Consider the following 23,656-nt stretch of genomic DNA (forward strand, 5'->3'; position numbering starts at 1 on the left):
TAGCAGTATTAGCGCATCTGTTCTGAGCCAAGGCAGCATTGTGGCCTTTAGTTTTATAAACTGGTCTAAACCATAAAATGGCCATTAACACTGGCAATTTAATAGCTATAAAATGACAATTTAACACTGTTTAGTTTATTTTAGACTGAGAATCATGTTCTGAGTTCACAAGTCTTAACTTTGTGACTTAGAGAAGGTCACATGTTTGAATTCTCAGGTGGGAACTGTATAGCGAGCAAGCTAAGGAAACAGAATTGAAATAATATGCCGTAGAATAGGCAATATTAAAATGACATCACAGGACAGCAGCCGTGCAATGAATAGCACTGCTGCCTCACAGCAGGAAGATACTGAGTTTGAATCCTGAGTTGAAATTTCCCGTAGGTATGATCGTGTGCCTGAAAGGTGTGTGAGCCCTACGATAGTTAGCGACCTCTCCAGAGGATTCCAGCCTTTCTTCCACTGCATGCTGGGACTGGCTCAACTCCAGTCTATAAACAGGCCATAGCCTTTTAATTTACTGTACAGTGCGTTTTGGCTAACAGAATCACTCTTGTTGTCTGCTAGACTTTTATATGAGCCAATATAAAATCTTACGTAACATCTTTAATAGGTCTTTATGTAACAAGAGGATTAACTGGCCATAACAGGCACTGTTGTTGAATCTGTAAACAAATTGCTTAATCTGCATTACCTCAGCAAATAAATGCAAAGCTCTGTACAGTAAATTGATACGATGTAAAAGGGTGCCACGAGGGATTTTGGGCCCCATGAAAACATCTTGAATTGGACACAAACACTCCTATCTGATCTGTCAGTCAGGGCCCTTGGAATCACCCATATCCCCCCAAACCTCCCCACCTTACTGCACCCTGACCATGTACTGCACAGCATATGCCAAACAAAGTAATGAACCAAGATTAAAAGCATACGTAGATGGCATATGGGTAGTACAGCAGCCTTTTGTTTTCATGAGACTGAGATTACGTGGAAGGCTTTTGTCTGCATTACTGCTACAAAGCTTTGCTTACCTCATCTTTGGGACTACTTTTTACATAGTCTGACCATCGCACCCACCCTCAGAAATCAATCTCCCCTTGCGTCTGTGTTGGGTGGGTTCCGCCCCACTCTCTACCTCTCCCCCAGAGGAAAATCTCCTCAACTGACACTTACAATTTGTCTCCGAGATGGCACTGTGGGATGACAGATACTAGATTATGAAATGCAGAGTTGTGCAGAGGTCAGATAAACAATTTGCCACCAAGCCAGGCTACCCATAATGCCTATAGCCCCAGCAGTAGGGGCCAGAAGCACAAAGGAGGTGCGAGAGAGTCAGAGAGCTTCACCGCGGGCCCGGCTTTGCATTTTTTCCCTTTTTTCCCCCCCTTTTTTTCTCCAGGTTAATTCATTCGATGAAAAGCTGCTGTGTGTGATGTGTCATATATCAAAGACAGGGCATCAGTAATCTTTGCTCAAGGGCATGGATAACAGACAGATAGACATGTGAATGAGATGGGGGGAAAAAAAAGCAACTCATCCTTTTCTGCTAACACCACGGCAGAGATAAAGGGAGATTTATGAGTCATCTTGGACCACATACCGGCATGCCGCTCATTTTTCACATGCTCCAAAAAATTGGTGCTAGAAAGCAATCTGCTTGTCACAGTGTCCATCAGGTACTTCAGCAGGAAATTGGGTCCTTCAGGCTTTTACTCTGCAGTCAGCTATTTTCTTTATAGCAGTTTTGTTTTTAATGGTATCCATAAATATATGTAGGGTTATAAGTACCTTTATCACCCAAGGTGGTTTTGTGTGATGTGCAATCCGCACTCTGCTTTTGAACTGGAAGGCTGCTGATAGCGAGCTCTGATGGATGATCCAGGCTGTGGGATTCTCAGTGTGTTGATTGACACTGATAAGATGGTATGACTAGTTCCTTGTTCAAGCTGGCTGGCAGACATTCCCCTCTTATAGCACGTGGACAAAGGAAGCTCTATTTTTTTCTTTTTTCTTTTTTGATGTGACCCAGCCCGAGTGATACAAATGTGGGTAAAGAGGGACAAGAAGGAGTCTTAAGGAACATGTGCAGGGCAGGCACAAAATATACCCGGTGCTGTACCTGGTCTTGCAAAATGGAGACTCTGGATTTAGCTCCTAATATATAAAATGTACCTCATAAAAATCTTTTCAGTTGTGAAAGACAGAGGATGCAGTTATTTTTTAAAACTTGGAACTTGTTGACACAGTACCTACAAAAAGTATATTTTTTATACACACACATACACACACACACACACACAGTTGATTAAACTTACCCTTTCACGAGATGCATTGCTTTAGGGTGGTATTAATCTTGGGCTGAAAATGAAATAAAGAGGACAAAGATAAAAAACCAAAAGGAAACCATGCCAGCTGCTTTAGCATTACATACGCATAGCGCTGCATATTGCAGGGGCAGCTCTGTGTCTGATGTAAGAGAGGGTGTGGTTGCCATGTTTGCCCTTGTTTTGACCGTATCAGCTGCTAGTGTGCGGCTCCGTTTGGGATTGTTCCGAAGCAGGGCAGGACCAAGCGAAGCGGCTCAAAAGCCGTGCTGTATCCATGTCCCTCCTGAAAAGTGGGCCAGCATTTTGAGGTGTGCGTGGTTACACGATACACTTTTATGTCCTCTGAATGGAATGCATGGGAACAAGAAGTCATCTGTCCAAACGGGGACGGATTGTTTCCGAAGAGTGCAGCTGGGCCAGTCCCAAAAGAATGTGTGTATTTATTGTCTGCAGTCTTAAGTCATTCATAAAATCTTCATAAACGGATTGTTTAGGGCCCCTTTGGGCACTCGCCTTCCGCCTCGTTGAAATACCCTCTGGGCAGAGGAAACAATGAAATATGCTTCGGCTATTATGCTTTGCTCTTTCTTTTCAGGGTGTACAGCAATAATTACAATGGGGGCATTTGACAATAATCCTCTATGCACTGTACTGTATCTGGTGCAAGCCTGTGTACTTGAAGCGCTGAGCTCCACGGTCCTCAGGGCATCCCATAATATGCCCCAGTAGACCACGCCAGCATCTTCCCCCAACAGCGCTGCCCACTCTTAGGACCCGTAGATGAGCACACGAGGGCCGAAAGGTCATCGTTCGGTTCATGGGACGTAGTCAGGGTTTGTCGCATTGGAGCCTTATGTCACCCTTACTGAGTCAGTTGAAAATGACCCTGGTTGTATCAGTAGCTCACAATGTTTTAGATGCACCAAAACAAAGGGAAAGAACAGTGTATGATTTCAGATTAATTGGGACCTTTTCTCTAGCTTGAACGTAGTGTATGTATATGTGTGCGTGTGTATGCGTGCACTAGATGGTACTACTTATAACTGTGCATATACTTTGGTGTACAGGAACTGTAGTTAGTACATTTATGATGATGCCAAGAAGTTATGGTTTAACAGACATGTATTTTTTTAAATAAGAAAGAGGATATTTTTTGCTGCCTCAATTTAATGCTATATTCAGTAATCTGATGTTTTCAAGCAATTCTTATTTAGATTTGTTTAATTTACATATGTATGCATGGATGAATACATGGTGATGTAATATACCTATTTAAATAATCAGGCAAATACATACACACCAAACTCAGTGAGAATTTTAAAAATGAGATTTTGAGCACATATACTACATGTGGATGTTTTTAAACCTGATAACTCAAGACATCTCTAGAGTCATATGCATCCTTCATACCATTTCAATGAACCTTTAAATCTCCAAGGCAAGTAATACGTTCATTGTTTTGGAAATAGGAGAAAGTTCCATTGAAATGTATGGGCAACAGAGCACTAAAATCTAATAGTTTTCAGCCACTTATAGGAACAACTTTACATGTGCATTTGTTTCAACAGCTGTATTATTCAACACATTAAAGTTTATTTTTAACACTGTGTGTTTTTTTTTTTTTTTAAACATGTGGTTCACGTCTCTGAATATCACTTTCAATTTACAATCTGTTCTCTTGAGCACCATATGTGGGCCAAACATGAAGTATGGAAGAAAAAAAGTGATCAGGCCCTCTTGACATTCCACAATATATAAATATTACTGTCAATCTTGCGCTGTTTAAAATAGTTGAATTACAAAGTTAACTGCAAGGTGTGCACTTAGTTTGAGGATATAGTTTCCCTAAATTGCACTTCAGTGTATTTTTGTTGGATATCTAAAATAATTTGGTGCTAGATTAATGTTTTTGTTCACTTAGACTGTAAATACTATGATATATTGTGGTAACATTGGACCCAGTTGCAGTATCATTTTAGTTAGATTACTACTACAAATAATTTGCGAGCATTATGGTAACTGACGATAAAAACGTCAGAATTAACTGTACACTATACTAAAGTGATACACAACCATTTGCTAATTTATGGAATGTTATTTGAAGGAGTAGGAGTCATAACATGCCCTTTACTATGAGGTTATAGTATTCTGACCTTGATCTGCCTAGACAGTGCTGATATATTTTAATAGGCAAGAACAAATAATAGACTATACACACTTTCCCCTGGTCGTATGCCAAACCAAACAGTGTAATAGGTCAGGGATTCATTTCTGCTTTAATGCCCTCCTTTTAATGGAGTAGGAAAAAGGAAACCAATTCGTATTGTGGGCGACATGTGACCTCCTGTCCTTGAATGGAGCAGGTAAAACTCTTGCCTTCAGCGGGCCATATTTGAACACTGCACAATGAGACTCTCCACAACAGACAACAATAAAATAATTCCTGTTGGTGTAATGGATGTGTATTAACAACCACTTAATAAACAGCCATGTCAGTTGCCAACTATTTCCAGACAAAGGATGGAGGATTTAGCATTTGCTCCTGGTTGATTTTCAGAAGAGATGCATGACCCGGGGATAGTTAATCTCGCACCTGAGAAAAGGATTACAGCATATGGGCGTGGCTGTTGACCTTAATAGTAAGATGGAGTAACACTCCTACAACCTCTTTTAATAAACTTGTTGTCATATTAAGAATAAATAACAAATAATTGTGTAATTAAAGTTTAATTTAGTCAAAAATATTATATATTAATAATGATTACACATGTAACCTGCAGCTATGAGTCAATGGTAATGGATCTCAGTTCACTTTACATGGGTGGGGGGTTTTGAGAAGGGAGTCACCTCTGTGTCGCGTCTGGGTGATGCAGGACAGCCGTTTTGCGGCAGGACACTCACTGAACATCTGCTCCGGTGGAATGGGAGGGATTTATTTATCCAAAAAGACCCAGATGTGCAAGTCACAACGTGGTGTAGCCCACACTACAAGCATGTTCAGCAGTGGGATGTCAGCAGTTGTTTTCATTTTAAATTGCCCGTTTCTCCAAAAGAAGTTGGAAAGTAATGTGCAGCAAAGTCATGGCTGAAGTACTTCTTGCTGACTATACCACCCCCCCCCCGCCTGCCGTCTTTTGGTTTATTCCAAGTAGTCGCGTCCTCTTTGAAGCAACGTTGCAATTCGCTGACCAATGATTTTGTTATGACTTGAATCGCCCATAACGCCAAAATACAAATGTACTGAACACACGTCTATCTTAAATATACCAACATTTCATTTGTAACTTAATTAACTGGCAACATTGAGATTGAATTATTTCAGGTAGGTTTACTTTTTGAACAATGTTGATGCAGTGTTCAAATTAACAGTCAAATGAACTCACGAAAATTAGTTAGGATATAGCTCGCTGGTTAAGCGTTTTCTTGTTAGGCTAGGGTTTGTTTGAGGTTTAGGTTTTAAGTGCTGGCTACCTCTTCAAGGAATGAAAGCGGGCTACTTTTTGGTTTCAAAGATAATGTCCTAACCTATCCCACTCACCATCTGACCCTGGTGGTGCTGGAATTTCTTAAAACACACTCTTTGTACATTTTTTTAATGGCGTGCGTTTCAGAGTTTAGGTTGGGTATGATGCACTGCCTAACCAATTATTCGGTAACAGATACAATTATTTATGATGGAAACACCCATTGTGTGTGCAGATTAATTAAGATGGAAGGAACAGAATGGCCGTTTCCATTATTTCCATTACAATTAGGTTGGCCATGGTTGTTTTTTGTGTGTACTCCGTCTGAAAAAAATGGGTACATGACGCCCCTGAATGCATGCTATATATGCTATATATACACACAAGGATATTGGAATAATTTATGATGTTTTAACACCTACATATCTATTTGTGCATTTAAAAAATGTATGCAGATTTTTAGTTATTTAGCATGTTTTAAATCCTACATGATTTCTTGCACTGCGTAATAGCTGGTTTCAGTACAGGATGGTTGCAATGTTGCTGTCTCTTTCTAATGGCCTTGAAGCTGTCTCCTATAGACGTGCTCGGTCTTCAGATGAAGCTTCTGTGAAGAAGGTGTTACCTTTCTTGTGAATGTGCTAATTGCATGGCATTATTTAAGAGGAACATGATGAGCAGGGATAAATTATACCCTCAGTGCCAAACAGCACCTTAAACAGGAGCATTTAAGGTGTAGGCCTTCTATAGCATGAAAACAATCTGAGAGTCTGGGAACAGTTCATATATCTATATTAGCATTCACTATCTACATTAGCATTTGGCAAACTCTCTTACCAATTTATATTAGTCCATTTTACATAAAATCCATTTGTACTGCCAAATAAATAAATAAATTAATTAACGGAAGCGATTCTGATAAAGTACCTTCTTCAAAGTTGGAGTGACACTGTTCCCACTAGGATTCATATGCACAGCCTCTGATTGAAAGCCCAGTTCCTTCACCGTTATCCCAGTTCTGTTTCCCCATTACATAACATAAGTTTGCTTCCCTCTCCTGGCACATACTCAATGGAGTGGAACTTTGTCTCCAAGAGTTGATGATACCTACTCAATTTTTTATTTTTCTTGTGGTGCCATTTGCTCTTGAAATGAACCACAAGTGCATAGATGTGTAGTTGAGTAGTATTGAGTGGTATCTAATCAGCCAATCTTGTGGCAGCAACTAATGGTCAAGAGGTTCAGTTGTTGTTCAGACCAAACATCAGAATGGGAAAGAAATGTGATCTAAGTGAATTTAGCTGTAGAATGATTGTTGATTGTTGTGGAATGATTTCCCTGCTGAAAAAACCCCCAAAACAACTCAAGCTAGGTTTTGAAACGAATTGTTGCTGGTTGACCAGTTCTGACCAGCTCCATACTCAACATGGTTTGGCCAGTTTCAAGCTGGTCATAGCTGTATTTTACACCAGGGTGGTGGTTTGGGTGTCTCAGAAATTGCTGATCTCCTGAGAATTTCTCTCTAGTTGTTCTCACTGACTGTAAATTTGCTCAAACATATGACTTGCATTAGTAAACATTAAATTCACAAAATGGAATGCTTAGTTATAAGTAGTTATAAGTAATTATTAGGTACCGCTTGCATTTGGCTGTCTACAATAAAATGGAAACCATGTACGCGAAGCAGGAAGAACTGGGTTCCAACTTCCTCTGTGTATCAGTTCTCTTATCAGGAAACGTATGACGCTCAGCTGGCTCTTTCGGGAAAACGGTAATGTTAACGTGGACGGCGGGATCAGCTCAGAGCAACAAGCTCGCCGCCTTTGATTTGGCATCGGCGGCCGTGGAGGCGGCCCCCGTGTTACGCGGCTGTCAGCAGGGATGGCATTGGAGGGGAAGTGGCGGTGCATGCGGAGGGATTTCCCCTCTCGGCGGTGTTTATGGATGTTGTTGTGAGGGGAGGACGCCCTTCTCACACAAAAGGGTCACTTCACTCCTCGGCGCGGTTTATTTTTAGTAAAAACATCCAATACAATTGAAAGTTGGGTCAAGGTGAGGCCAGGACACAGGGTGCACATTGGAACAACAAACAGATGTTCTTTGATGATAATTGTGGAGGGGAAAAGGACTGGGCGAGAGTCGTAAAACTGTTCACTTGTTGAGGGTCCCTCACCCGGGCCCGCCGCCGTTGTTGTTTGGCTCGGCTATCCCGCCCACCCCCCCGTGGTGTACCTGCTGTTGCTATCAAGCCACTTGCCAACAGTGACATCTGTTCAGTGTAGGCCTGGTGAATTTGAATGTCAATATCCTCGCCTTGAACCAAACGGGAAGGTATTTGTCACTCAGCGCAGATCATTCTTCAAATAAAAGGTTAGGCAGACAGAGCCTTTAATCAAGCGGCGGAATGCATCTGTCAGCGACGGCTTTTAAAACGCCGCGTCGGGGACTAGCCGCCGGTTTCGGCAGCTGATGAGTCAAGTGATTGATCTGTGTAAATCATTTTCTTTTACTACTGTCAGTGGGGGCTTGATGGCAGGGATGCCATCACGGGATTAAGTATGACTCCTCTGGGCAGTGCGCGTGATTAACAACCTGCCATAGAGCCCTTGTCTGTCACCTAAAGGAGCAGGATTCAAACCCAGTCTAGACTGAGGTAATAAAAAGCATGTCGTCTCATCATGTCATTAAATGCACAGCCTGTAATGATAATGCAGCGAGTCACCAATCACTGTCACGTTGTTAGTCTTTCCTGGCGGAAAGCGGGAGCAACATTTGAGGCGTTTCAGTCCTCCGGAGCCTGTTTATGTTCATTCTCGAGGCTGAGGTTCAGCTCTCAATGCTGGGGTTAACACTGCAGAGACTACGGCCTTCAGCTTCATTACTGCATCCAGCCAGGTATAAAAATATTTCTAACTGAACAGAAGTGAATGTGAAGATAATGTCAGCAATTTTGTGCTATTATAGAAGTCTGTCAAAGTGACACAGCATAGTGCTTATTTAGTGACAAAAATCATTCACTGGAAGGGTAAGGAACGTGCGCTCTCGAGACATTAAGGCTTTAACAGTCTCAGCCATTATTCCCTCACCGCTGTTATTTCATCATTTGAATGTGCTATTATGTTATTTTAACTTTCGTTTTACTAACCTGAGCCTCTCTGATTTATGTAGTTATTACGGCGCCCGCTTTTAACGCGGAAATGACACGTAAATCACATTTTTAGTGTTAGAACAATATTTTTTCAGTTGGAAAGAAAGACATTGTAGTTACAGTGATCCTCATTATGGCCCTCATTATTGTTTAAGTGCCGCTCATTTTTTCAGCGGCAGGCTTGAGTGCTCTTTATTTGCTGCTGAATATTACATTTTGCATTGTTTAACATTAATTTGCTCATTGGGCGATGAGAATGACTGCATTATATTGTCTAATGCCCGGACCAGTGACTGACCTTCAGTTCTTGCTGAGTTTAGCACCTGCTGACCCCGGCCTTAAATCTGTCAGGCTGGAGATATATGGAGGCCTTTTCTGCCGGGGCCTGGCCCCGCTCGTCTTGTCCTAGCGATGTTCTACATCTTGTTTCAGAGATATTTTGCTGTAATGTCCTGTGACCTTTTCCATCGAGTGAGGCAGTCGGAGAGCTGTTCCGAGCGGGGAAAATTGAGCTGTTTTATTCCTCCCCAAGGAGTGTCATGTTTCCCTTCCACTATTTATTTGAAAGCTATCATTTTCTGGAATTCATTGCTGAAAAATGGCATTGATTCGCGGGATGATAGATGCTAAGAGTCCCTTTATTGGCAGGGCTATTGACAGTTTTCTGTAAATTCTGCATCTAATTATCACTCTTGGCTAAATGATACACCTTGTGGACTGGAGAGATGTAGTCGATAGCTCTCACTGTATTGTTCTGGCTGGCCCTATTGAGCCGAGTGTCACCGGCGTGTGATTTATGTGATCAGAAAGAGCATTTCTGTCAGGGTGGTGCATAATTAAACAAAATGCAGACTGATTGGAGCTAAAACCATTTCTTCCAAAGACATCGGCAAACGAGAAGAGATCGCTCCAGTAAATGGGCCAGACTTTGAGGAATCTTTCTTGGCGTGTCACGCTTTTCATTTTTCCGAGGTTCAATATTCTTTTCTTCCCCTCTGGTAGTGGACGGTCTCCTTTTCTCTGTGACTTTCAGGACGTTTTATTTGTGTTCTGAAACAACCAAACATGGAAGTAGATTAATACCCTGCATTTAAAGCCATGGAAAAATAGCCTCTTACTATTAAACAACCAACAGTACTTTTGTTTTTTTCTTTTCAGAAAAACACCAATAAAATTTGGGAAATAGTTTTATGCATTACTGCTTCAGATAATTCGTTATCGGCTTATGATGTACACAAGGGCATGTGGTGTTTGACACTCATTATGTGTGGATGTAAATCTACACTATGAGTAACAGACTGGGTAGCCATGTTGTTTTGGTGCTGCTGGTTTCCACCACTGGGGGAGCAGTTGTGCAAAAGGGTCACTGCGTGCCTGTCTACACCGACTAGCCCCCGCTAGACAGGAATGTATGGAAGCCATTAGAGTGGAAGGATATTGTGTGGAAGAGTAATACAGATATAACCAATAAACATGGAATTATGTTGGTCTTTTTCATGTTTGGAGAAAAAAAAAAAAGTACAAATATTTTGGATGACCCCAGTACACATTCCATTCCATTTGAAGTTTTTATATCCGGTCAACCGACATTCTTCAGCAAGGGAGCCACGCATCATAAATAAAGTGCAGTTTATTGAGCGAAATGGGCATGAATCAAGACAGTTTTTCCCACAGTAGCCATGAATTGTCACATCATTTAAGAGCTAATGGCTCACTCGAGGTTTTTTTTTGTAACAGACAGATTATTGTAGCATGGGTAAAATTCAGTTGGGAAGTGCTGTAATCCCAGTTTTGCCCTGGATCAGTCAGTTGGAATTTCACACTGACCCTGTGATCATTCCCGTCGCACTGAGGGCCTTTCCACACACAGCGTTCCCAGACGGGGAACTGATACTGCTCCCTCCCCTCCCTCCCCGTTCTAACGAAAATTTACATTTCCATGAATAAGACCATAAAAGTGACACTTCTTCCCTCATAAAAAATTAGTTATGTTAAACTCACGTGACATAATTTGCTGGAACAACTTTAAATACTTGGTGGAAAAAATCAAATTAAATTAAGGCTCATTATTTAAATAATACTCATCATTTCACTGCAGACAGTTCGTATTATTAACAGTGCTGAAGATCCCGGGCCGGGCTTGGCTCTCTCCGGCGAGTCGCCGGGGCTTTTCCGAGGCCCACGAGCCCGGGTGCGGGGGCCCGGGGCCCCGTCTCGGATCAGCCGCGTTTGCGCGCGTTCCATTTGTTCACAACTTCGGCGGTAGCACAACAGCTGTCGTCATTACGCAAACAAGCTGGCAAAACAACAGCGGAGCGGCGAGCTAACAGCGAGCATATGGACGCTTTGCCGCGGAGGAGAGCGCGGAGGAGAACGCGACGCTGGCCTCTCCCCTCTGGGATTGTCACAACCGGCTACGCCGCCGCGGAAGGAAATGCGAAAGTACAGCCGATCAAACTGTATTTGCGAGCCCGGGGCCTCCTGCCCTGCGAGGAGCAGCCCAGCCAGTCACCACGCGCTCCAACCGGAGGAAGCGCCATGTTCTCCTTTTCACAAATGACAAATTACGCTCTTCGTCCTGCCTGCCCCTTAACTTGTTTGTGCGCTTCAAATGATAGGTGAATTATAGTTAAGTGTGCTCAGCCGTGATTTTATTACTGGTTCCTTTTTTGGATAAGGGAGAAAAATAGGAAATATATTCACTTTAATATGTTGCTTTAATATTTTGCCTTTCATTGAACTTGACAAACTAGCCCACACAAATGACATGGAAATAAATTGATATAATGACATGGATTTATGCTTTGGAATAGTTGCCGGCGAAGATGTATTTCCAAGGAAGTTTAGAAGTTGCAACATGAACCTTGCAACATAAAAGTGTGTGTGTGTGTTTATGTGTGTGCGTGTGTCTTTTCTATCACACACAGAACCCTGAGGCTTGGAGCTAATATGTGTGGGTTTCTCCTCTCCCTAGTTCAAATACTACAAATGCCAGTGTACTGCATCACTCTCCACGATGGGCAGATCATTGTTTGATGGCCAGAAGGCTTTGATTGGTTACATAGTCTGGGTTCTTTGCAGTGCAGTTTGTGAAACCACAAGGGCTCTGCCATGTTGTGAGGGAAGGAGAGGTGGTGGGTGGATGGATGACCTATTACATGGATTCTAAAAGCATGTCAGGCTGCAAACTGGCAATTTATAACTAACAGCTGGAAAAAGAACTGTAATATTCGCAACTATACCACATATTCTAAGACGGAACAGAAAAACAGTGTTTTAAGTGTTGTGCAGCCAATGTTCTAAAGCAGTAAAATGATATAAAACACAAGTTTCAAATTGGAAGTGTTCTCCTGTGGTTTTCTTCAAAATGTCCAAAAGGAGTAAATTGGTTCGTATCCTTGAAACAACATGTTTTATGTCAGCACTGGTTTGATTTTAAATTCTGCATTCAGTACAGAAATGTGTTCCTGTCAACTTAATTTATATTCGTCTTCCAATATCTGATTAGTGACAACTGCGGAAGGAGTGAATTGACACAACTGACTGAAGTAATTGTCACCAATATTCAATGTTGGGAGACATGCGTACATTTAATTTCCTTTAAGAACTTTAACAATCAAAACGCTACCCTTGTGCTTCACTTTGCAGAAGTTTCCATCCAAACTCAAACTTCTTATTTAAGCTGCCAGTGAACCTTGGGTGTTAATATTTCATTGGCTCTCACAGAGGATATTTGATCAACTATCCAAAAAGTTGAACTAACTCCAGGAAAGTGGTTTAAACGATGATAAAATAATATTGTTCAATATATTGTACTGATTATGTGACTGTATGTAGTGTGAAAAGCAAAACATTTTAAGGTGCTTTACCGTTTTTGTCAGGGTGTCATTAGGCTAACTGCAAATTATGGAAATATTAATCTAAGTGCTTTTGGTTTTTCACTTCCATCATATGAAATGAAAGCCAGGGTCATACTTTGCCGGTATACAGTATATCATAAAAAAATTGTACTGCACTTGTTTTGTTAGAATTATGAGAGAAGTACATTTTTCCCCATCATGTACTTGGACTGATATTTTGACAAAAACATATTTTGGAAAAGTGCAAACATTGTTCTTTATCTTTGTAAAGCCCCCCCCCCCATATGCACACGTATACACACAGTTATTTAAGTAGGAAATTGCCTGTGTCCTGCTTCCATCACGCAATGAAACTTGACAAAAAGTGAATTAATATTAATTTCGGGCGTCCTCTCCGACGCTCTTTCATGTGCTCGCGCGAGGCTTATTGGACTCTTACAACAAAAGCCGCGGCACCTATTCTTAATTTACTCTCATATTTCCCTGGGTTATCTGAAGGGCTGCTCAGGGGATTCATCGGGGTGTTTTACAGAGCTCACATTTTCCTGATGTGCGCTCCCCTTCGGTGGTGCGGGTTGATCTTGGCGGTTCTGTCTTTTGAGAGTAGAAGTGCTTCACCAGCCCCCTGGGGGGGCTTTCCTGTATACCTAGCGCTATTCCACAATACAGCGCTCACTCCCGGTGGCTGTTGGAAATCAGAATGGGGGCGGATGGGCTCATGACAAGTCTTTGAATCAAAAGGTGTCAAACTTTCCCTTGAAGGAAGCTCTGTCTGAGCTCGCAGCTGAATTCACTAACCCAGTTGGATGGTTTTGGTTTTCTGAGTGTTGGAGGGGAACCACAGAACTGCAGCAGTGCCCTCCTTTGCTGGAAAAAAAATTAATAAAATAATTTTAGAAACCGTCATTCAGTGCATTACAAAGGAGTAGTATTCTCATCGTAACTTATTGCTTTAAACTAACCTAAATTCATGCCTGGTAATTGCATTGTATTATAGCTTTGATGCTGTGCTTTCTGATTGGTAGGCGCATTGTCCCCCGAACCCACATAACTGTGAGCATGTTGGAGCCCACACCCTGTATCAAATGAAAATAAATATTTACCTTTTGAAAATATTCCTTTTTTGTGTTTAGGCTTGCATCACAAAGTCCTCCTGACCAGGCCTGTATTCATACCTCTGGGCGGTTGCACCCAGTCAATCCAAATCACCACAGAACCAGGTGTTTAAGCATACAAAATGCATCTTTTATTGAAATATAACACATTAAAGACTGAGAAGCCCTTACGGCATCAAAACCAATACGGGACAAAAGTTATCGTTGGAAATGTTCAGAGTGTTTTAATACATCACATCTGACAGTAACAGTCTGTGCAATATTCTCATTAAACGTGTTCGCCATTCCTTCGCTGGAGTCTGCCAGTTTAATTCATTTTGGACAAGAGTGCAGGCGAGCACTACATCCTTAGTTAATATACATCAGGGCAAATAAGAGTGTTTATTCCCCTGTAGCCTTTCCCCCTCTTCTGCACGGCCCCATTCAACCCACTTTTGCACAAATGAAAGGAGAAGTGACATATGATATGTAAATTGCCTACGCAATCATTCCCCTGCGATCTCCCCTTGAGAAATAGCCAAAATGTCAGCACAAATACAATATTATCAAAAGAACCTGATGAGGCGTCAATCAGAGAGGAGGTGTAAATGTATCCCTTCTATTGCCTTTTCACTGAGCGAAACAGCTGGGTTAGCGTTTTGTAAATCAAATGCATCTGCATTAATGTATTAAATGCTGCCCTATGGAAACAGACATTCCATCCATTTTGTGCATTCTCCTATGTTGCCATTGTACAGGTTTTTCCATCCAGGGATGATAAAATGTATTCATATTCTGATATAAAGGCATAGTCATCTATAAAATGGTTTGTTTGTAAATATCAAGCATGGGAGCTTGTGTACATGCTAGGCTAATTGAAAAGAAAAACACTTATTTAACTTTTTATTTTTCATTTGTTGTAATAGTGTGAATTGCATGAATTACGCTTTTGATTGTAGCTAATGTGTATGTGTAATGTCGCTTCTTGTTTAACTTGTTTAGCTGCGGCTGGGTCTGAAAGTCCATTCTAGATAATCTGCATACGTATATTAGCATGACATCAAGGTCTGGGTGCATGATTTACATGACATGAATTTAATCTTACTGACCCACTGCAGATACTGAGCCACGACAGACCATCTGTCAAAATGTACAAATTCCTCACTGAAGTACCCTTTGTTCTCTGTTTGTGTCATTTAGTCTGTATTTGAGTCATTTATTCTCCGTTTGAATAATTTATTCTGTATTTGAGCCATTGAGGAATACCGTGCTATCCCTGAGCAACACCTGAGCAACACCTGAGCTCATTTAGCCACTTGTGACAATGTTGCTTCAGTAAGGACCCTCTGAGTGACTCGCGGATATCAAAACGAGTCTTCTGTATTACCTTTCAAAGAACAGGCTGAATCAATGTAATGAGAAATGAGAAACTCTTCAAATTACATTCAATTATACACGGAATATGACAACTACTAATGCTCCGATTATACTATATAACCAACACTTTATTTTTAAAAGTGCCAGGATAAATAAGCATGCTTTGAACCTATTACTTAGCTGACAAGCTTCTATCTATAATTGCAGAGAATATAATTAAGAGAAAAATCTTGTACTGTACTTTTTACATTTCATCTCGTTGACACAATGACAGGAAGAATGTTAGTGTATCTGTATTTTAATTCAAAAGACTGATTAAAATAAAATTATATGAACTAAAAATGTTGAATTAATCTGGGATGTTATTAGTAGCTGGGGTTGATGGGGTTCATGTGGATGGCTAGTGAATCCATCCTCCACCTTCTGCCCTCCTTTGTCACTCCCAACCAGAAACACTAACTGTTGCTGTGCTCTAAAATGCCAGTGGTGTAAGCAAAATCGAAAATTAACACTGCTATCAACTAACTTTCATGGTGAAAAAATTGTACAGATTATACTGAGAATACAAAGAAAGCACCGGCTACCAGCACTAACACGCAAAATTAGCGAAGGCACACCACACTTACAGTAAATGTCTCTCACGGAAAAAAGTGTTGCCTTTCTATCAGAGTAACTGCTGTTGAAGTAAAGCCCACAGGAACTAAATGAACCTAATTGGCAAGTCTGAATGGAGTGCCACGCTGTAAAGATCCCTCTCCAAGAGCCTTTCAGTCCTCTGTCAGCGAGGAACAAGTGGGGATACAGAGGTGCCGGTCGTGCCAGCAATCCTTTCTCAGCAAACACGGCCGGGCCTGAAGAAGCACTTGTTTCTCCCTCAGGGAGAGGCTCCTGCTCCTGCAAGTTTACTTGACCCTTCAACTCTTTTCAAACGGAAGCCGCAGGGTTCTGTGGAGCGGGCCTGGGTTTGTGCGGTGAGGAAGGACCGTCCTTCAGGAAGCAGAGGCTGTGAATGAAGCCCTCTCTCAGTGTGATGAGAGAGATGGCCAAAAAACGCTCCGCAAAACCCAGCTTATGATCTCCATCAGCTCTCTAACGGCCGTTATCAAAAGCGGGAGTGCAAAAACAAAGCGTTTTTTTTTCTTTTCTTTTTTTCTCCTTTCTGGCTGGTGTTTCCACCAGCATCATGAGAAATGCAGCTCTCTCTGGGGTAAGAAAAATATCCGGCTCTCATTTTCAGAGGATGAAACGTACCGTCAAGAGAATACGCAAGACCGCTACATTTTTCTTTCAAATGGGTTGTGCCAGATCCATTTACTGTTGCTCTCTTCACAGTCAAATGCCGGGTTGCCAACACAATCTACATTGTGCATAAATTATAGTACAGTGAAAAAGCTGGCAGTATGTTTACAATTTATCTATGTGACCTGTAGTGCTTTATTTCCTGATCCTGGGTATGGCAAGCTTCTTTGACAACAGTCCACTGTAAGTGCATATTTCACACAGGCCGTATATAGACCGGGACTGTATACCATAGTATAATAATTCTAAGACCTCACAGTCCCTTGAGATGGCTGAATCTTAGAGAAAGGAAGAAGTTTTCTTTGATTAACATTTCTAAAACAAGAAAGCAGTTACTTTTAGGTCAACACCAGATATGCACTCTTCAAAGGTAACTAATGACATGAAACAGATGCGTGTTCATGAAGTATATGGCTATGTTAAATATATGGACTTAAAAACATAAATAAACTCAATCCCCCATACACCAACTGTATCCTTCCTGTCGGAAGAGCAATCTATTAAACTAACAATGGGAATATAAAGCAAATATAGACAAATGAGTCCTCGAAATAGAATACCAGGGACATGCTAACCCACTTTCTGAGTGTCTCTTTCCAGAGGGATTAATATGGCTGTGTATGAAATGGAATTTAATGACTGGGAATCTTGAAATCTCAAGCACACTGTTTAAATGCAAAAGCAAATATTTCAGTGTAGCTTGGCTGCGTTTTGTACGTACAGCATTTTGTACGTCTGGTATGGAAGATTTGTGGTAAAACATCAAATGCAAGAATGCCATTGTCAGCGATACTGTATGGTATACAACCCCCCTTGCTTTTGTGGTGCGACACCGGTATTAGCCTCATTATCTCCTCAAACCGGGACAAAAGCCAGAACACTGTTTCGTCTCCTATCAGGACAACTCTTGTCCACCTTATCACCTCTCCATCTTGTTTTCTGCCTGCCTTCGTTCCTTAGCCCGTATTTTAGTTCCCGTTCTTTGATTAGACTTGACAGGAGGTTGATTCAAATAAGCCTGCTCTTTGTGCACCGAGTGGCCCAAAAATGCTAAGTGAATCCCGAAGGAGAGAGGTTTTCTCCCAAGGAAACGAATGGACATCCACCCGTTTCTTTATCATTTCTGTTATATCACATTAATGAATGATACTGTTCTTGACTAAACCCTAATGAATATTTAAAAGTTTTTGACATTCTTGCATTTCTTATAGAAGTGATAATAAGGACCAGCTCTTTATCAATACTGTGTACAGGCACAAAGCTTATATCTGAAAATCAACGCATGGTTGTTCTATTGGAAAAGAAAACCGACTTTTCAGTGTTTGTTTTATTCTATTGCTATTGTACGATCTATGAATGTGACTTTGCAAAACAATTGTGTTGATCATTGTCTCCTTACAGTACACTAGCTTTGCTTCATCCATAATTGATGTAAGGAAGTACTGTATTGAAGAGTATTAATCTTTGTTTCTATGCTTTGGTTACAATCTGATCAATGAAAATCACTTGCCTTTGTTGACTGTGTTGGACATTGTATGATAGCCACAGGCAGGACTGTGCAGTGGTCTTTATAAGATCTGAGAAGCTGGATCAATAAGGAATTGGAATAAAAAGATGAAATGACTTTGTTTGTGATAGGGAGTTTGAAGAGAGAAGAACATTTGTACATGTTTTAGAACTTCTTTGTAGGCTTTTGTAAGGAATGTATTTCTCAGAAAAATACAGGCATTTAACTATTTTTTGCTCTTAGGCCCATTAAAATTCAACAGAGGTTTCTACATATCACTACATCAAATACACATAAATTATAAATGTTTCACATAGCAGTCCTGCTCTTGTAGCCCCCGGGTTCTCTTGGTGTCTGTGTACTTTGTTGTTACATGGGCCGGGGAAAATTGGAGTAATGTGTTTTCCTTGATTTATCCATTCACATTTCATTGAGCCAGCTGTAAGTATTCCCACCTACATCTTTTACTTTGAAATGACGTATGCTATTTGGCTAATACATAAACGGCTCTGAATGATTTCATACTTATGGCAAATTTCAAGTGACTGTTGAATTTAATATTCTACACATTTCACAGTAACGGTTCAGAAAGAATATTTTTTTCATCTTATTAGTCTTGGATTCTTTCTGATTACACCCGCTGCAAGTTGAGAGAAAATGCTTTTTAAGTCACTCATTTGTTTGGTTTTGAGTAAGACATCATTATTCAATAAACAGACAGCATTGGTTTTACAGAAACTGTACAAATCTTCATGCAGAAAATGCTTTTCAACTATTACTCACCAAACTTCAATTGAAATCTAATAGCTTCTATTCAATTCTAAATGCCTCAATAATTGTTAGTACCATTGTGCATCATTCTGTAGAAACTATTCCCTTATAAACATGGAAGTTATGTGAGCTTTAAGATCCCTATGCTTCTATTGGGATATTTGTGGCTTTTCTTAGCAACCATTGACTTTCCAACCATGGGCTTGCTTTGACTGCTTCCCCCTCTATATCATTTGGCTAGCCCCTTCATTCCCGTTGGCTATCTTCCTATTCGTTAAGCTATCAAATACAGAAAGGGCACCCAATAAAAATGTGTGGGGCCACCTTTCACTGAGCTGATTTATTTTTGTGTCCTTTTGTTTGTTTTTAGGTTTTGCCGCCAATCTGGATTGACCCATTTTGCTTGAAGTTTAGACAGTTTGTTTTACATGCAGGTTACACAGTACTACAGGATACCTTGCACGGATGTGGAAAATATCTAATTGATCATATTTGTGTCCCACCTGTAAGATTGTCATATTTGTCTCATGATATACCCAAGCTGCAACTGCAGGGATCTGTGAATGAGTGATTTTCTTTCTACCTGTGAACCATCACATATCCATTTCATTTAGCCTCTCTGCCATCCATGTTACCTCCATAGCTTCCCCCCTCCAGCAGCCAGTGCTGTCAGGCCGGCTGAAGTCCTCTTGGAGTTCATTGTCCGTCAGTCTGAGAGACCTCCCGGTTCCTGACGCCTCTGCGATGTCTGGACATAATGTCAGCCATTCTGCGGAGGTTTCAGACCGAAGAGTCAATAGAGAGGTCAATACTCCGACTGCGAAAGACTTCCAGTCTAGACCACTTCAGGTTCCTTCTCCGTTTTCCCCTCCTGACGTGGCCGGTGCCATTAGTTCCAATAAGGTGGACGTAAACAAATCAATAGAGGATTAGAAAGCCAGATGATATTTTATCATCTCCTTGGTATTTCTAACACTAAAGCGGTTTAGATGATGAGTTTCCTCTCCAGGAAAATGTCAGAGCTGAGAGATTCTCCACTGTGAGTCATTATCCGCTGTAACCTGTGTAAATCCATAGATTCTTTGTATTAAGGAAACCATCCATCTAGATAAAGAGATTTTGTGAAATATCGTTTTGTACATTCAGGGAGTTCCACATATGCTGCGAGATATAAACATTTATATTTCTGGAAGCAGTTATGTGATTTGTTTATCAGATGAATTGCAGTTTTTTTTTTTGCTTGATTTATTATTATTGTTTTGCTGCTTTGTTGAAACGGGTGATTTAGATACGGTGCAGTTAATATCATGTTTGCATTTAATGTTTCATAAGTAAAAAAAAAAAAAAAGAGTTAGTTTAAAAAGGCAATAGGTTTAGAATGGACCCACTGTCCTATATTTTTCTTTGTTACAAATTGAATATTTTTTCGATGACTGCTGGAATTAAAGAAGGTAAAGTGTTTGCTTGAGGGAAGAGGGTGTGCTTTACAGAGACTTTACACCATTTGCTCTGCTTGTATCACCGTTTCCTCTTTCCAAATATAGAAGAAAGAACTGCCTACACTGATAACATGTGAACTACAGTTCAGATATCCACAAGCTTTTCAGTCTGACTATCCAGTGGATTTGAGGTGAATCAAGAATGTGCAAAGTAAGCAGAATAAAAGTAGCCATTTTGTTTCTGAAACAAAATTATCCACAGGCACAGACTTGTGTGTACTCCGGAATACATGTGAGTCAGCTGTTTCAAGTCCACTATCTCACCTATTGCAGGATTGGAGGAATGTTCAGATTTTTTAGCCAATGAGATTCTTTTCTGTGCGATGCTAAAGCCAATCGTGTGTTGACCTTTGGGGCTGCTGTTCTGTACTGGCATGGTCCACATTTGGGCCAAGCCACAGGATCAACCCACTAAAGCCACATGTATGAGCCAGTGGTATGTGCCCCATGGGGGCCTGGTTACCTCATAACTGAACCCGCTACAGCAGGGCTGTCGAGATTAATCATGTATTGTGTTTTGAAACAATACTGGAAATATTCGGATGTGGCTACTGTCCAAAAGCCACAACAAGCAATATTGGCATGATTGAAATAAATACTTTTGGGTCATATTTGGCATGATTTGACCAACAAGACTATGCTCCCCACCATGGTCTAATATCTTGTGAGATCAGGTGATGCTGTAAAAACTACTGGGTTCTGTATATAAAGAATACAGAGTGAGCAAAAAATGGACAAGAAAGATGACCAATGCATAGGACCTTCACCCTATCTGAATTTAATGCCGAATGAAGTATTTGGATGAAAGTATAGGCCAGCATTTACGACACCAATGTTGACATTCTCCAGAAACTGCCTCATCTGGTGTTTTGCTAATCGAAATGTATTTCATGTCTGACTTGCAATAACATATCAACCTCTATCTGTGGCATACATTCATATACAAAGGAAGATGACTGTAAATAAGAAAAATCGCTTCGTTGAGAGTAAAGCATTCCCGATGTCTCCACATATTTAATTTATGTCTCTCTCGTGGAGTTCTGAAACTATGTGCTACCGAGCAATTCATTCTCTGCTGTATTGTTTAGAGGGACCATTTTTCTTACATTTCACTGAGGTTTATTGCATCTTAATCCCACCCTATAGTAACACTGCCTGCAAGGACATTAAATAATGTTTTACTGCCAGTAGTTTTCTCTGTCTCAATTTGTTTTAGACTAATATACAATTTAACCTTCAGAATAGCATTTGCAGGTTCATAACATTTGAACAGGTGTAATTTTTCTAACAAACAGAGTTACAATGTGACCCTATTTATCTCTGTTTCTAGTAATGTGTAACATTAATCTACCAAGTATTCATGACCCATTATTACAGTCCAGCAATAATTCACTCCTATTGTTCAGACTTGCACCTGAGGAAAATATATGTTTATAATACAATTGCTCCCTAAAGCGTTTTGCCAGCAACAATACCATGAAAGCAGGAGGGTGTTACTTATAGAATGCTCCACTTCAGCGTGCATGAAATGCCACACGTTATGAAGAGTGAAATGGCCAGCCGGGAATTGGGTTGCCATCTGAATGCATAAAGATCTGAGCTCCATCTGAGCAGTGTGCATGTCAGACCGCATTGTGTGCTTGGGCTGCTGTCTTCCTCACAGCACAGGGGAAGCTGGGAGATCAGGTAGAACAGCTAGGTGATCTTGTAATACTTTCTTGGCTGCGGTGCATTGCAGCGTCAGTTTAGTTTCTGAGAAAGTAAGTGATCCGAGCATTTTATTGTTATTTTTCTTGATAAAGGTGGTTGCTTTGGCCGGTATATTGGTGGAAGGGTGGACCATGCATGAGTCAACGGTTCCTTTCTTTGGTGCTTTCTTTGGATTGGTTGCAGGCCACTGACAGATTTGATCAGTGTTTTGCATTTTTATCTTACTGCCAAGACTAGAATGTAATTATGGAAACTCTAACCATCTGTAACAGCCGTAATGGATCCGGTTATCAAATAACAGCAATATTAGATGGGCTTCTATAAACCTCAGCACCATAAATGTAGTACACTGCCAGAAATAAACAGTGCAAGAACTTTGTCCATCCCTATTTGTAAGACATTCAATAGAGAGTTTTACCAGCTTGGGGATGCAGGTGGATGGCAGGGCTGATGCATAATAACATTTCCGGAATGGCTTACCCACAGTTTTAACAAGAATTAGGTCTCTACACTGTTCATTTGTCCTCATCCATATGTGAGCCATCATAACTACGTATACTCAAACTGAAATTCACAAATGTGACAAAAATATGATATAAAGAGGCAAGTCATTTATTCAGATGCACATGTTTTCTTTTGATCTTCTCGTGATCCAAGTATATTTTATATTTGAAAACAAAGTTGTCAGTACCATTTAACAGTCCAATTGATGTACTCATGCAATGAACCAGATGTTGACTAATCCTGTGACTGATGTCATTATTTTTTATGTTATAACTTACACTGGTAATTGCTACAATTTCTGGAGTTTGTGAAGCTGAAGTTAAAAGAAGTCCAGTTGAGCTATCTGTTTGTGTGAACCAAATATTAATATCCAATGCTTATGCATACTCCCCTAAATGTACAATATTTAAGATATAGCAAAAAATGCCATTCAGTAAGATACTCCCTGCAGTTAACCAGCATATGCTTTCCTTGCATAGGAGCAGCCCACTGCTTTTGCCGTACTTTGTATGTGGTCACTTGCTTAAGTATTATTTCACTTCTTCCTTATAATGTCACTGCTTTCTTTAATGTAGTTCAACTATTTTCTGTGATATATTATATTAGCTATAATTTGCCTGCCACTTCTTGACCGTACTTCTGAACAGTGGCCAGAGCAGCATTTGCACATTTAGCACCATGATATAGAGCTGAATGAAAAGAGGCTTGTTTTGCCGACTGAATCTGAAAAAAATCATGTTCAACTTTTGACATGAACACTTGATTTAAGTAAAAAAATAAAACAATATTTGTTTACAGTATGCATGATGGCAGCCAGGCTCAGGCAGTTGGCTCAAAACCCCAGGGATTTTCCTCGCCTCATTTAAACATTTAGCAGCAGGTTTGTTGCTATTTATCTACCTTACTCAGTTCAGCTCAACAGTACGCTCCCATTGTCTCTTTATTGTAAACACTCCCTGGGGCCTGCAAAGCCAGTACCTCGCTACACATATGAGTCAACCTACAGGAAGTGTTCTTACCCTTTGTTCTGGAACAAAGACAAGACTGATTGTAAAAACAGTCATGTAATTTTAAAGAAATCCAACCTATTTTCTAT

General features: G+C 40.6%; 1 long non-coding RNA gene across 1 annotated transcript in view; it reads left to right on the top strand.

Moving 5' to 3' along the window:
• Positions 1–5,566: 5,566 nt before the first annotated feature.
• Positions 5,567–23,656, top strand: part of LOC133116182 (uncharacterized) — a 100,955-nt gene continuing 82,865 nt past the window's right edge. Inside the window, exon 1 of the long non-coding RNA XR_009705843.1 lies at positions 5,567–5,649. This is a non-coding gene — a long non-coding RNA (uncharacterized LOC133116182). The remainder of the gene's footprint in view (positions 5,650–23,656) is intronic.

The sequence above is a fragment of the Conger conger genome, chromosome 2, assembly GCF_963514075.1.
Source record: "Conger conger chromosome 2, fConCon1.1, whole genome shotgun sequence".
Classification (NCBI taxonomy): Eukaryota; Metazoa; Chordata; class Actinopteri; order Anguilliformes; family Congridae; genus Conger; species Conger conger.